At 33.3% G+C, this 14,762-nt stretch overlaps 1 long non-coding RNA gene across 1 annotated transcript in view; it reads right to left on the reverse strand.

Moving 5' to 3' along the window:
• The window catches only part of LOC110290674, a 274,545-nt gene extending 261,575 nt beyond the window's left edge, over positions 1–12,970 (reverse strand). Inside the window, exon 1 of the long non-coding RNA XR_002377489.2 lies at positions 12,887–12,970. This is a non-coding gene — a long non-coding RNA (uncharacterized LOC110290674). The remainder of the gene's footprint in view (positions 1–12,886) is intronic.
• Between the last annotated feature and the right edge of the window lie 1,792 nt (positions 12,971–14,762).

Below are 14,762 nucleotides of genomic sequence, written 5' to 3' on the forward strand. Positions count from 1 at the left end.
TTTGTTCCTGATTATTAATTTATTTTCCAAACCATTAGATACCTAGTTTAAATGAAATATGACAGTAAATAAAGTGATACTCAAAAATACATGTATTTTTAACCCTGGGCCCAAATGAACAAGTAGGGATAAAGCTAAAACTACAGCCATACATTTTTATGCTGTTCAGTTTTTCAAATAGAACCTATAGAATTTTTTTTCTGGCTATTTTAGAATGGTTCTTCACAGTAAATTAAGCTATGATTACTTGAAAAGCTGGATTATTTTTGCAGATTTCCACATACTCAAAGAGAACAGTGACTATCAAAACAATAAAAAGTGTCTACTCCTTTCCTTAAATTTCTTAAAATGGGCTATGGAATGCAAATTACAAACTCCTCTATAAATAAGATTCAAATGGTAAACTGAATAGAGAAAATTTAGATGTAACAGTGAAATTAAATATACTGCAAATAGCTATAAGAAAAAAAAAACAAATAATCACAAAACTAGCAGACTTTTCTCAGATACACTTTAAATATCACAATAAAGAAGATAATTACATAAAATGCTAGCTACATTCAATTGAGCTGCCACACTATATCATGTTTCCATTTGTTTCAAAGATATGCACTTTATGAAATAATAGCTTTGTGGAATGGAGACTTAAAGCCCTTTCTGACGATGGTTTATGGTGCTTATTTTATTATTTACAAGTACATATTTACACTTTGATTAAATAATGTCAATTCAAATCCTTCTAAAAATTTTGACATCAAATCTAATGGTTATTCAATGTTTACATATTTAATGTCTCTATATTTTTAAAAAGTACTTTTATTTCTATTCATGCTACTATACACTAATGTCAGATTCTATGTAGCATCAATTAATGTTGTAAAGAAATTATTATTTAAAAATCAATATATTATTTGCTATAATCTTTTTGAAAAAGAGAAATTACATGCATATTTTATTCTACTATTTTATTTGATTAATCATTTTTATAAACAAGTAAATTTCAATAAAATTGCATTGCCAACGTTAACCTTTCTTACCAAAGAGGATGAACCAGCAAATGGAAAAGGGAACACTGGAAAGATAGTTAGGAGTTAGGAGTACATGGAGTGAGCTTTTCTACTACTACATGTGTGTTCTTTGTTTTCCTTAAGAATGCTTCAAACTGATGAAGCTTCATTCCACATCCCAGGTTTACACACATTCACATTTTAGTTCAGGTTGTATATTTAAAGTCTTCGGAGCAATGCAATCATTTGCTCATCTAACTTGATTGAGCTATTTAGCTGTTTTTGTAAATTTTGGAGAGCCTATTTTAATGGGTTTCAAGAAGGTCTGTGTGGCCTATTTGAAGAAGTAATATTCTATTCTTAAAACTCAGTGTAACTTCTTTCAATTTCACTGGTGCAAAAATCATAGGAAATTTAGAAATGCCCCCAACACAAAAGATTGTATTATTATTTGGTGTGATATGAATAGTTTGAAATTTCAGACTACTTGTAAATAATTTGATTCATTCCAAAGTACAGCTGAAGTTCTCTTAGAGAAAATTGCATAGAGAAATATTACAAAATGGCTGATTACATGTGAAATATGATTAAAGAAAATGTACATGTATCCTATCTTCTGGTCTGTTTTAAAGTATTACTTTATCTGTCACTGTTTAGTTCATTTTTAAACCCTTATTATTATTATTATTTGATCATATTATCTCATGATACATTATTATTTGCTAATATGTTTTCTAAAATAATGATTTAGATGACCTCAGAGAATTTATTTTATGTGGACATGCATGATTATATGTGAGGGCATAGCCTCCTCTTTTGGATGCTAGCCAATATTCATTTTTACAAAATTATTTAAAGAGTGAAGTTGTCATAACATTGTTTATTATAAGCCTATTGTATATGTATAATAATATAATTCTCCTGTGAAGGTAATTTATGTTGAGAAACATGTATAATTAAATATTTCAAAAAACAGAATCCTAACCTATCTTGTATAATTTGGGTAAGCAAATTGGTTGGCTAAATTCCCTGCAATAGTCTTCAATTTTTTATCTCACTATTTATAGAAAGCTGCAGAAACAGCTGAGCTTTACTGAAGTGATGTCACATTTGCTGACTGAATGGTTTACTCCAGAGCATGCTTAGAAGCTGCATGAGTCGACTTAAGGTTTGGTATGCAATCCTAAGCAGTGAGAAGGTGTAAACACAGGCATTTTTCAGCCCAGCCAATCAATACTGCATTGATGACTTTCTACTGACCTTTAACCCCATGAAGAATTCCAATAGCACCATACTGAATCTTCCTGTCTTCAAGGACTGCCTAGCATAAGCTACCAATTTTACAATCGATCTCAAGTCATCTCTGTGAATAAAGCTTGAGATTTCAAGCAACAGCAAGCAATTTTTGAAAGGTCAGGGCTAGGTTTTTATTTGTTTGACCTGTGCTTTCAACTTGTATCATAGTTCTTTATAACCACTAAAAGTAGTAAGAAATTTTCAGGTTTTTTCCCCATGTATTTTTAGTAACCCTTTGGGCATTTTCACTGTCCCTAAAAGAATATGGTTGCATGGCAACCTTCGCAGTTGCTATGGAGACTCCATGTGTAAGCAGCTGCTGCAATCAGCATTAACTCCAGGCTTGCAGGTTTGTCATTCCAATACATAGGGAGGGGGAACCAAATAGGACAGCACACTGCCGTAAAGGGGAAGTCACCTAGATAATGTCACTCTCAAACATATGTTCCACAATTATTCTTTCCACTGTTTTATTGCTGCAATTATAGCTAAACTAAGATTACAAAATTATATGGTTTTAATTTGCCTCTATTGACTATGTTTCACTTCCATTAAAATTAAGTCTGAACTCATTTACGTAGAGAACTGTAGGCTTTCAAAAAATATTTTTTGCTTTCTCATTTAATGTCAACAAGGGGGAAAAAATCAATGTCCATAAAAATTTTTGTCTGAAAAAAGCAACTCAGCCAAAATATAAATTAACCTATCTTTCCAAGCATGGCCCCTATTTCATAGATCTGTTTTCCAATATTTTCAGTTGTGTCAGGCTAGACATCAAAGATTCCTTAGATGACACTGATCCAAGTCTTTCAAATGTAAGCAGAAATGCTGGCTAAGCCATCTTAAGCCCTTATCCTTAACTCATCTCATCAAGCGGAAGTATTGCAGCATGTGACCTCAATAGCAATGTTCTTCAACAGAAAACCCAGGGACAGAGTTTGTAGGAAACTATCAGGGACACTTATTTCAGACTAAATTTTTTTACCTAATTTTGATAAGCCTGAATGATGCAGAAGTCCTTAACATTATCAAACAAATTTATTTCAGAGAAAGATGATTTCATAATGCATAAACATAATATCATTATTGCAGGCATCATTTATGAGATAGTTTTCTACATTTTTTGCAGATATGAGGTTAACATCACAAAATAAAGAAAAATTGATGTTTAGTCTAAGATTTAAATTTCTTATTTTTAGAAACCTAAGGATTACTACTAAAACTCAGCATACTACATAAAGTAATGTCAGTATTCACTTTCTAGGTTTTATGATATGCTAGGAATCAAGCAAGAAAGAACTGTTTCCTATGGTGGATCAGGTTCTAGAGATATTGTCATACTTTTATTCTGTGATACAAAATGGTCACATTGAATTATAGTCCCTGGAGCTATAAAATAATCCACAGAATAAAACATTAACCAAAAGAAATTTAAAACTATGCAAATGACTGAATAGAGCTATTTTAAGACAAAACAAGCATTGGAAAACTTTAGAAGCTGTTAATATTTATGTAGCTATAATAACTTACGTTTATACTGTGAATCACAGAGGAGGTCACATGTATATATGTCAAAAAGATTTTTCTTTAATGGAATCCCATGTCAATGTGTGTATACATATACATATATATATATATATATATATAATATATATATATATATGATATTAGTGGTGTTGTCTTTACATTGTAAAATTGCACCCAATAATAATGCATAACAACACATTCTAAAAAGCCTCCCTTAGACACACTTTAAAGAGTGAAATTCAACAATGCTAAAAAGCATCTCACTAATATGTTCATGATTAAAATAGAGCACACAATTCCAGATACTTGTAATTACCATTTTAATGGATCTTTAAGTAGATATCTAATTGCACAATTCATAGATTTAAAAAATCTGAATGTTTTATTATTCAATATTAGAATGATTTTGTTAATTTCATTTTTCACCACACAGTATATACTGCTACAAATATTCATTTTTTTAATTCAGTAAAATATGAGAAACAGACATCCCCTCATAGATGTTGCTCTTTCATTTGGATGCAATCTTTTTTTAGTTTTCAAGTGTCAGGCTGGGATAAACCTCTAAGCACAACAGCATTGGTAGGCGCTGCTATTATACACAAATCCAGATGACATAAAGTGACCTATTTTCAAAGCCTGTCTGAAAAATAGTGAAACTAAAGAATTGAATTTTGTGTCTTTAATAGTTCCTTGTCATGCAATCTTTAAGTCAGAGTATGATCACTGAAGGACAAATCCCCGAGCTCATAAACACAACAGGGGCATCTCGTGCAGCCCTACAACTAGATTTTATGGTCTGTTCATTACAGCTCGAGGATCAGTGCAATACAGGGTGGGGCAGAGAACACTTGAGTCAATGCAAACTTGCTGACCAGGATTTAAAGTCAAACACTTTCAACTACAGCAAAAATGTAAAGTCATATCGGGTGATTTAAGGAATGATTATTTTCAATACATGTTATGTTAATCTGAAATGTGGTACATCTTGATTTGTATAATAAATACACTTTCATAAAACTGCAAACTTGTACAAGTTTGAAGGAATATTGCAATCCAAGTTTGTCATTGCTACACTAAGGAAAGCACTGTAGTCTTGAGTTTCATGATAATGGAGGCTACCCTAGCTAATGTTGCGAAGTGTACTCCTATAGTTGTAGATTCAAACTGCACTTCTAAGCGGGGTTCTGATGAGTGAGATGTGAATGCTATTTGCTCTAAACGTGGCATGAATCCAAAGCAATTATTTGGATAATTTGAGTACTAGATCCAGAGACTGTGAATGAGAAGGGTATACTTGGGTTAAACAATAGGAATCAACTGTGTACATTGAGTATAATATATAAGTTTCCGCTGAAGTATTTTTACAATTCATGAAAATAAGAAACAAATATAATCTCTTCTACACATTATTCATGAATTTTCATCTTATACAAAAACCTGAAATAATAAACATTCACATTTTCTCTGAACACAACAACTATTAGCATTATGTCAAATTTGTTCTCTGTTTTAGTTAAAAATGGCTGCATTTTGCAGTGTAATGTGTCAACTAAAACCAAACTTTTATCTCCTGAAACTTTCAGACTTAGGCTATAAGTATCATGGTATTTCACCTCAGAACACATCAATATGCAGTTACGAAAAGGAAGGGCAGTTGCTCAGTAAATCAGTGTCATTTTCTACTTAATAAATTCACCATTGTCACCATGACACTTTCTCTTATAAGGTTAACAGACACAAGTCCTGCATTTCTCTTTTCAGTTGAATATTAGGATGAAGATGTCTCATATAGTCAGTGTTATGGGCCATGCACTGCATCTATTTACGTGTTCCTTGTTAGTTGTCTTGGCTCTGGAGTAGGCCTTCAGCATGTGCAAATGAACTTGTTTGAAGAATCTTTGCCATTTCTTAAAGGTCTTAAAATTTAAATTTCTTCTATTGTTTTATGACTATTGGATTTATGTTGGACATTTTGTGATATAGAAAACATATATCAAGGTAATAAAAGGTATACCTTGTATTTATTACCTTTTAAAGGTAATAAATGCCTGGGCAGCAAAGATGCCTCTTTGATAAAGAAGCATAAGGATGCACCTTCTTTTTCCCTGAGATGTTCATTTGTCTCTGACAAAATTTGAATGAATTGCTAGAAATTCATAGTTATTTGCAACTGTCACTAACAATACAAATACTTACACTACATTTACAATAGTTTGGCTTACTAGACTTTGAACTAGAATCCCTCCCAATTTTGTGTGTAAGATATAATGAAATGTTTAAGTGTCTCAACACCTTGTGATTGAATTCTTCTTCCTCAACCCATCCACTTCTACAGATATGATACAGTGAACAGAATTTAAAATAAGTAGCTTTATAACACTCTTGGTTTTAAAGGTAACACAATGAACTTTTCTCCTAGCACTATTAAATATCTGTTACATCTATTATATCATCACATCTTGGAACACTTAATACAAAAAGAGAAAAAGAAAATGTAAAAAAAATGTAAAAAAGATCTTTCAGTATTTGTATTTTTCTGTATTCTGTAATTTCTCTATTGTCAAGGGAATCAAAACTACTTTGTAATCCACACATACTAATATGTTTTACTGTTGAGAAAATTTGGGGACAAGTATTTTATAGAAAAAATTTTAAAAAAATGAAAAGTGTCAAAAATCCAGTGTCTACCTACTTCATTCTCTCTGGTAATGTATGGATGCAAACATTCATTTGTTAAATTTTAAATATATTATAAACATCAGGCAATTCTTAATGCCTATTTTCAAATCACATTTTGTTTTTTATCTAGAGTTTGGTTCTGACTGGCCAATAGAATTCATATGGAGTACTTGTACCTAATAGGCCACTTACATTGGTGAAAGTATGTGAATTTTGCAGTATGGCTGCCCAAAGCCTTTCTACTAACATACATTCCTTGCCAGGATCTTAAATATGGAGCTAGCCCAAATGCCCCAGTCAATTCATTCTTTTTTTTTCCCTTTATTTACATTTCAAATGTTATCCCCTTTCCCTGTTTCCATCCCTTCCTGAAAACACTCTATCCCATTCCCTGTCCCTCTGCTTCTATGAGGGTGTTCCTACACCCACCCACCCACCTTCTCCCACCTCCTTGCCCTTGGTTAGACTACACTGGGGCATCTATCAAACCTTCATTGGACCAAGGACCTCTCCTCACACTGATGCCCGACAAGACCATCCTCTGCTACATATGCAGCTGGAGTCATGGGTTACTCCATGTGTACTCTTTGGTTGATGGCTTAGTCCCTGGGAATTCTGGGGGCGTCTGATTGTTGATATTGTTGTTCTTCCTGTGAGGTTGAAAGCCCTTTCAACTCCTTCAGTCCTTTATCTAACTCCTCTATTGGGGATGCTGCACTCAGTCCAATGGTTGGCTATGAGCATCTGCCTCTATATTTGTAATGCAGTCACTTGATTCTTAAGTGTTTGAGAATTTTTGTTTTATTACATCTGATATTGATAGATTTATTTTCAAGAGCAGTGCTTTATAAAATTCATGTCTTTGTGTAAATGTGGGGCTACAGCTCAGCTATAAGCAAAGGAAATCGTTAGAAGTCCCAACTCCCAGTTTTATTGAGTGCATCATCATTGGCAAATTTAAATATTTATTTCAACGATAAACTAATAATAATTCCCTTTATGATTAAGTATATGCAGTTTCGTGGCAGAGAGGTAGAGCTAGGAAAGCTATGTTTATAATCACACAAAGGCCAAAGATATCATCTTTATTTCATATTCTATGCTACTCATAGCTCATAGTTATACTCCTTCAAATTAGAGTGTAACACGGATCTATTGCAAATCTTCTTAAACAAAGTTTTTTTTTTTAAATATATGGCTAACTTTGTGTGCAAGTACATAAGCACACAAACATAGCTAAATATGTATAAGGAGAAAAATTCAATATAACCAAAGCTCAATACTACCATAATAGTAACTGAACTGTGTCTGCAGCTGGGTGGTTAAATTCTTGCATGCACAAGTTATAGACTTATATCCAGCACTGAAAATAAAGTGTAACTGACCTGGGGGAGTCAACAATATATACTGTTTTTGAGAATGCAGGCATACCTACATTTAAACCTAAAAACACATTTGAAAAACAGAAACTCTGTTTCTGTACCCAGGGTTTTGTATAAAAAACATGGATGTACAAGGAGAATACATGGGCTGTACCTAGGCTCCCTGCACATATGTGCAGAAATGCAACTTGGTCTTCATACAGGTCTCCCAAAACTGGAGGAGTGGCTGTCCCTGACTCTGGCCTATGTTGTCTAACCTCAGTAGGAGAGGATGCACCTAGTCTGTCAGGGACTTTGATATGCCAGGCTGGGTTGGTCCACAGTAGGGCCTCCCCTTTCTCAGAGGAGAAGAGGAGGGAGGAATGGTGGGTGAGGCTACTTAAAGTAAGCTGGGATGAGGATGTAAATTTAATAAACAAACGAACAAATACATCCAAAAATTTAAAAGCATATCTTACAACAATTAAATAATTTTTATGTCCCATCATCCCTTTAAAATTGTTAATATATATATATATATAAGTATCACTAACTACATCATTTATTAAATTGTTTACTTACCACCCTCCCCCCAAAAAAACATGGTTATATACTCTTAGCATGCATATTAGACCCAAAGAGGGATATAAACTAGAAAGAATCAAAACCAAGCATTAATTACACAAAGAAACAAGAGATGCTGACACAGGCTCCTTTATTAACTATCCTTGTTATTTCATTGTCTCCCCATATTTACTTTAATGCTTAGCTTTACCCATGTCATTTAATACAGTCAGTGCAATATACTACCTTACCATTTCACTCGCAATTTTTATTTAAATAAAACCATATGAACTTTAATTTTAGTAAAAACAGGAAAATTATTTTGAGTGATTTATTTACCCAAAAGAGATAGGATTTAATGAATAAAGATTCATTATATAAATATATCACTCCCACCCAATACTACCTATTTTATAAAGATAATTTTGAAATCAAAGTTTGTAGGAAGAAAGGGAAGTGGATATGGCAAGAAAAATGTAGAAAGATCATATTTTTTTGTTTTTACTATTTATTTATTTGTTTGTTTGTTTGTTTGTTTGTTTTAAACTCCAGATTTTATTCCCCTCCTGGTCCACCCTCCAACTGTTCCACATCTCATACCTCCTCCTGGCCCCCCTGTCTCCATGGGGATGCCTCCCCCCCATAACCTCTAAACTTCCTGGGGCCTCCAGTCTCTTAAGGGTTAGGTGCATCTTCTCTGACTAAACCCCGATCTGGCAGTCCTCTGCTCTATGTGTGTTGGGGCCTCATATCAGCTGGTGTATGCTGCCTGGTTGGTGGTCCAGCGTCTGAGAAATCTTAGGGATCCAAGTTAATTGAGACTGCAGGGTCTTACAGAGTTGCTCTCCTCCTCAGCTTCTTCCAGCTTTCTCCTAATTCAACCACAGGTGTCAGTAGCTTCTGTCTGTTGGCTGGGTGCAAATAGCTGCATCTGACTCTTTCAGCTGCTTTTAAAAAATTCTTTCTGTTAACTCAGTTCTCACAATGGTGGAACAATTGACATAGTCATAATAAACTACAAAGTATGTTTACATAAAAAGATTCACATCTTTTATAATAATTCTTGTTAATTCAGAGCTTTGTCGTGTATCAGGCTTCACTCTGAATATAAATGTAAGACTTTCACTGCAATGAGTTGCATTTGCTCTTTCATGATTGGCATTAAGTATATTAATAATATGACTGATTGAAACTTTATAAACCAAATAATATTACTGTGAATTTCAATAATAAAATATAGATAATTTGAAAGTGTACAGTTACTTAATACAATTTCTATATATTATGTCAGAATTGAGTGCTATATATCATATTTCTGTCAACAAAAAATATTCACTAATTTATTTATATCGAAGAAGATGCAGGAACCTAAGAAACCAATGTTATTCTAAAAATAAGTGTCAAAATTGTACATTGCTTGTAGTCAGTCCCACTTGCTTGTCAGGACTCAATATAGATTACAACCCAACATGATACTGGCCGTAACTGACTCTGGGAATGATTATGCAAAATAGAATTTGTTGTTTAAAACTTACATTTGCAACATGAAAATACAACAGTGATTGCATTTAAAACATACCATTTAACTCATGCTAGTTTTACTTATGTAAGCCAAGTAAAGTTGATTTAAACTTTGGAATCATGTTTTAACTTTTCCTTAGTAAGACAAGATTTAAGTGAGAAATGGTTTTTCGTTTAAGGTTTTTGGTTAAATGTGAACATCCTAAGCGGTCCTGGCTAAGGATTTTCTTTGAGCACTCCTTTATCCTTCCAACTATTGCCTTTCTCTCAACTTATTTTTATCAGAAGACACGGACACAATGTATACTTTAGTGTCTCCTGGGCCTGTAAAATAGCCAACGTGCAGCCTTTGCTGATGTCACTTCTCCATTACCGCCATGTTACCCTTTCATGCTTTCCAGGGGTAATCCTTGCTGCTTCTGCAGACTAAAATGCCCCTTCTCATTCATGAACCATTCTGGTTCATTCTGGTTTACAGAACCCAGTATGAATTAAATCAACTGAGTGGAGACATAATCCTGACCCAAAATCATCAACAGTTTTGTGTAAAGAGGATAATCAGAATCTAGGTTGATTTTGTGGGCTTTTATGGACAATTCCTTTTAACAAAGAGTGATAAAAATGATATTCATGCAGCAAAAGTAAGAACAGCAACTAAAGGTTTGAACAGCCCAGCAGGAGAGAAAATTCAACCCACTTAAAGTAACTCAATGACTATCTATTTCCTATGCTTAGTGTCCCAAAATGAGATGATATGAATCTGTTTTATGTTCAGATGCTTTTTAACCCTACAGATGAAATCTGTCCTACTGTTTCCAACTGATTTTCATTCTAAGATAAAAATATCTACCATAAAGATGGGGTTTCACTACCCTGTCACATATAAAATACGAAACATACCCATACAGCTTTTATTTTTTCTTATTTTTTAATTTTTTTATTTTTATTAAATATTCTTTTACTTACATTTCAAATTTTATCCTCTTTCCTCATTTCACCTCTGAACCACCCCCACCCCATTCCCCCTTCCCCTGCTCACTAACCTACCCACTCCTGCTTCCCTGTCTTGGCATTCCCCTACACTGGAGCATACAGCCTTCACAAGACCAAGGGCCTCTCCTCCCATCGATGTCCACAAACCCACCCTCTACTACATATGCAGCTGGAGGCATGGGTCCCTCCATGTGTACTCTTTGGTTGGTCGTTTAGTCCCTAGGAGCTCTGGGGGATCTGGTAGGTTCATATTGTTGTTCCTCCTATGAGGCTGCAAACCCCTTCACCTCCTTGGGACCTTTCTCTAGCTCCTTCATTGGGGACTCTGTGCTGTGAGCATGCACTTCTAATTCCATACAGCTTTTAAAGTGACTGATTCCTTACTTGCGTCTTTTACTCTGGTCTATTTTCAAGATGTCATTAGTGACATTAATATTCCTGAACATTAAAGCCTCAGATATTAAAATGGAATCAAAGAAACCCAAAATTAGCTAGATTTTATGCACATAGCATTTCTGAAATACTGAAGTTCTCATAAATACCAGAAAACAAATTTATCTGGCCCACGACTTCCTGGTGAAATCTTGAATTTTCATGTTTTAGCAGCATGATAAAGCTTGTTCATAGTTGCAGGAAAATACAAGGAGATTTTTGACAGTGTATTCAAGATGATTTGTAACACTCTGTCTTCAGATGATGAGAAACTACCATAAACGGGCTTAAACCAAGTACTCTGTGTGATATACATTAACTTTCCCAAAGAGAAACTTGAAAAAGAATCGAAATTATGTCATTTATTGAAAATTCTTTAGCTATCAAAGCATTACTTTACTTTGTAATTCAAAATTCTTGAACTACACTTAATTTTTAAATATTTACTTCAAAAAGCCTTAACTAATGATTTAGTCTCTTAATAAGTTAATTTTATTTATTATTCTGGAAAAAAGTGATTCCTGCTAACACCCTGGAAAGATAATTACTTTGACAAACAGTGTGTTCATGAAAATTGCACCAAATATTCTCTCACTTGACATATTGAATATAATGCATGTAGAGAAAGTTCTCTAGCATGTGAATTTCTGTCTGACCTGGATTCACACAGCCATTCTGCTTCTGATCACGCACATACTCAAACCTGAAGGGTCAGGGGTTCTATCTGCAGTCTCACATAGTTGTAGTAAGAATAAACAGCCATCAAGGCAGAAGTAAAACTCTTATTAATGTTTAAATTTTACTTTTATTTTTATTTATATGTGTATGTGTGCTTGTATGTTTATATTCACATGTTTATGGGAATACCAGGAGAGGCAGGAAGAGAATACTGGATCCCCTAAAACTGGAGTTGCCTGGGTGCTGGAAACCGGACTCAGGTCTTCCGAATAGCAGCAAGTGCTCCTAACAGCTGAGCTTTCTCTCTACTCCCACCTTCTAATGTTTTACAGATTTTATGATAACACAACCTAACTTCTATTTACTTTGTTAAGCTCAACTCAGCTAACTATACAAACAATAACTCATTTTTAAATATGAAATGATTATAGAACTATGTGCAATTATTGAAATTGTACTTGTTAATAATCATGTCTTACTTTATTCTGGTAATATATCTTATCAGGTAGCTGCAGATGTTTTTCTACATTAAAATAAAATACCATTAATTATAGCACTATGCATCACTTTAATATCCATTTCTGACTATTTGGCATTCTTCTGATGTTGAAATATCTAATGGTTTTAATGTAAATTGAAAGGTGTGTTCCTCAAAAGGATAAGCAAATAATACTACATAATTATGTTGGTTCAACAATTCTCTACGTTTCAAACAAAATCTCCCTTATAGTTAACCAGCTTTGTCACTTTTATTTCTTATGACTGACAGGAGGAAACTGCATACTTAGAAATATGAGACAAAACTTGGTTTTTTAAAAACTGTACCTTTTGAATTATGTTACTGGTTTCCAGTGAGCACTAGGTATCTTTTTCAGTGAGCCAGAAAAGCCACACACATTCCTTCTTGTTACAAATCTGTAAATCTGGAAAGGAGGAAAGAACATGAATAGAAAATCTCTTCTTAGAATAAAAAGGCCTGGGGTGTTTTTTAAAGAGAACTATAAGCTCTATTCTATTCATCGTAATTACAGGATCAGATCAGGTTAATGTGGAGACCCAGGTCAATAAAGTACTATGAGTTCAGAGCTTTAATCTCCTCCTTTTGTGTAGTCTGTGGTGCTCACACACTGCTGGACTCACCAGATCACTGTAGGAAACATGGATGTAGTGAATGTTTTTACCATCGTGGAAATCCATATGTTGTCAGTCACAAGTTTCAGAAGACAAAGTAAAGATAACTTCTCAAGCAATCAGACAAGTTTTTCTTCTTTCAACTCAAATAATAAAGGTCAAATTTCATTTCTAGGTAATGGCATTTTCAGTGGTCTTTCACAATAAAAGCTCTTTCTTTATTAAAGTCTTCATCTGCCCATAATTCACAGAAGATATTAGACATACTTAATAAACATATAAATGAAAACTAAAATAGAGTAGAATGTGACACCATGCACCTTTTCCTGCATTTTTTCCTAAAATTTCTGTGGAGGATTAAGAAAACTTTGAAATCTGTACCCTCTGCTGGAGAAATTCAATTGCAGCTTGTTTCTAATGCTTTGCTATGTTTCTGGAAAGTGTTTTTTCATGTTCCATTTCTCACTTATCACTGTGAAATTTTCTTCTTTTTAAGAATTGAAAGTTATTCTGTATAAGATAGTAGCTAAAGATTAGATTTGTTGGAATTACTACTACTGCTATTTTTATTTTATATTTTTAAGGACAGAGGGAAGTTAGTATCAAGAATATCTTATTCTCAGACATCATGATATGGCTTTGTAGGAAATATAACATTCTTTAACCACTTGCTTCATTGCATGGACGGCTATGTGGTTTATATTTAAGAATTGGAGACAAATTCTGAAAATACTATTCAATGTGAGGAACTTTGAATGACATCTTCACCCCAGTTTAGATTCCTACAATGCTGTTTCTTTTTTTCTTCAGAATTTTGGTAAATGTTTTAACTGATGTTTGTTTTTAAAATTGTCAGTTACTGCAATACACATAATACTCAGAATAGCACAGTCTAGTCTTAGGGTGTAACCAATAAAAAGAACACTTAAAAAGCAAATAAAGGCCAAGTTCATTTGTGGTTGACTACTGCATCCCAGCTTATGTACCTACCTCACTTTCTCTGCCTTTCTGTTTACATAAATAATGCAAATGTACAATGCAGAGAATTATAATGAATGAAAGGTTCTCTAAATACTTTAACCACATAAAAGACATTGTTGGTATAATGTGACACTCTATTCTAAACCTTGGTTATTTATATCTCTAGTACTTTAGCAATAAGCTTTCATAACCACTTTCAGTTTAGCATATGTTTAAATATTCTTATCATACCAGTATTGAAATAGATAAGTCACTTGATCCTCCTGGACAAGTGAAGCACCTCAAATGAAGGAACAGTGACTTAAATCTTACATTCATTTGATTTATAAATACATAATTTCAAAAGTTAATTGTTTTCACTAACTTTAAATCTTTATCATCTACTATTAATTGTTTATAAAGTTTAAAGAAATTAAATTTGAAGTAATTTCCCATTTTATTTAAAAATAAATTTACAAAAGTTTTCAACAGAACTGACAATTTGAAATAAAAGGAAAACATGTTAAAGTTGAGGTCATTGACAAAATTTTCTAAAGATGTGCTAAGCAAAAAAACAAACAAATAGATAAATAAATAAATAAATAAATAA

This window comes from Mus caroli, chromosome 3 (genome assembly GCF_900094665.2).
Source record: "Mus caroli chromosome 3, CAROLI_EIJ_v1.1, whole genome shotgun sequence".
Classification (NCBI taxonomy): Eukaryota; Metazoa; Chordata; class Mammalia; order Rodentia; family Muridae; genus Mus; species Mus caroli.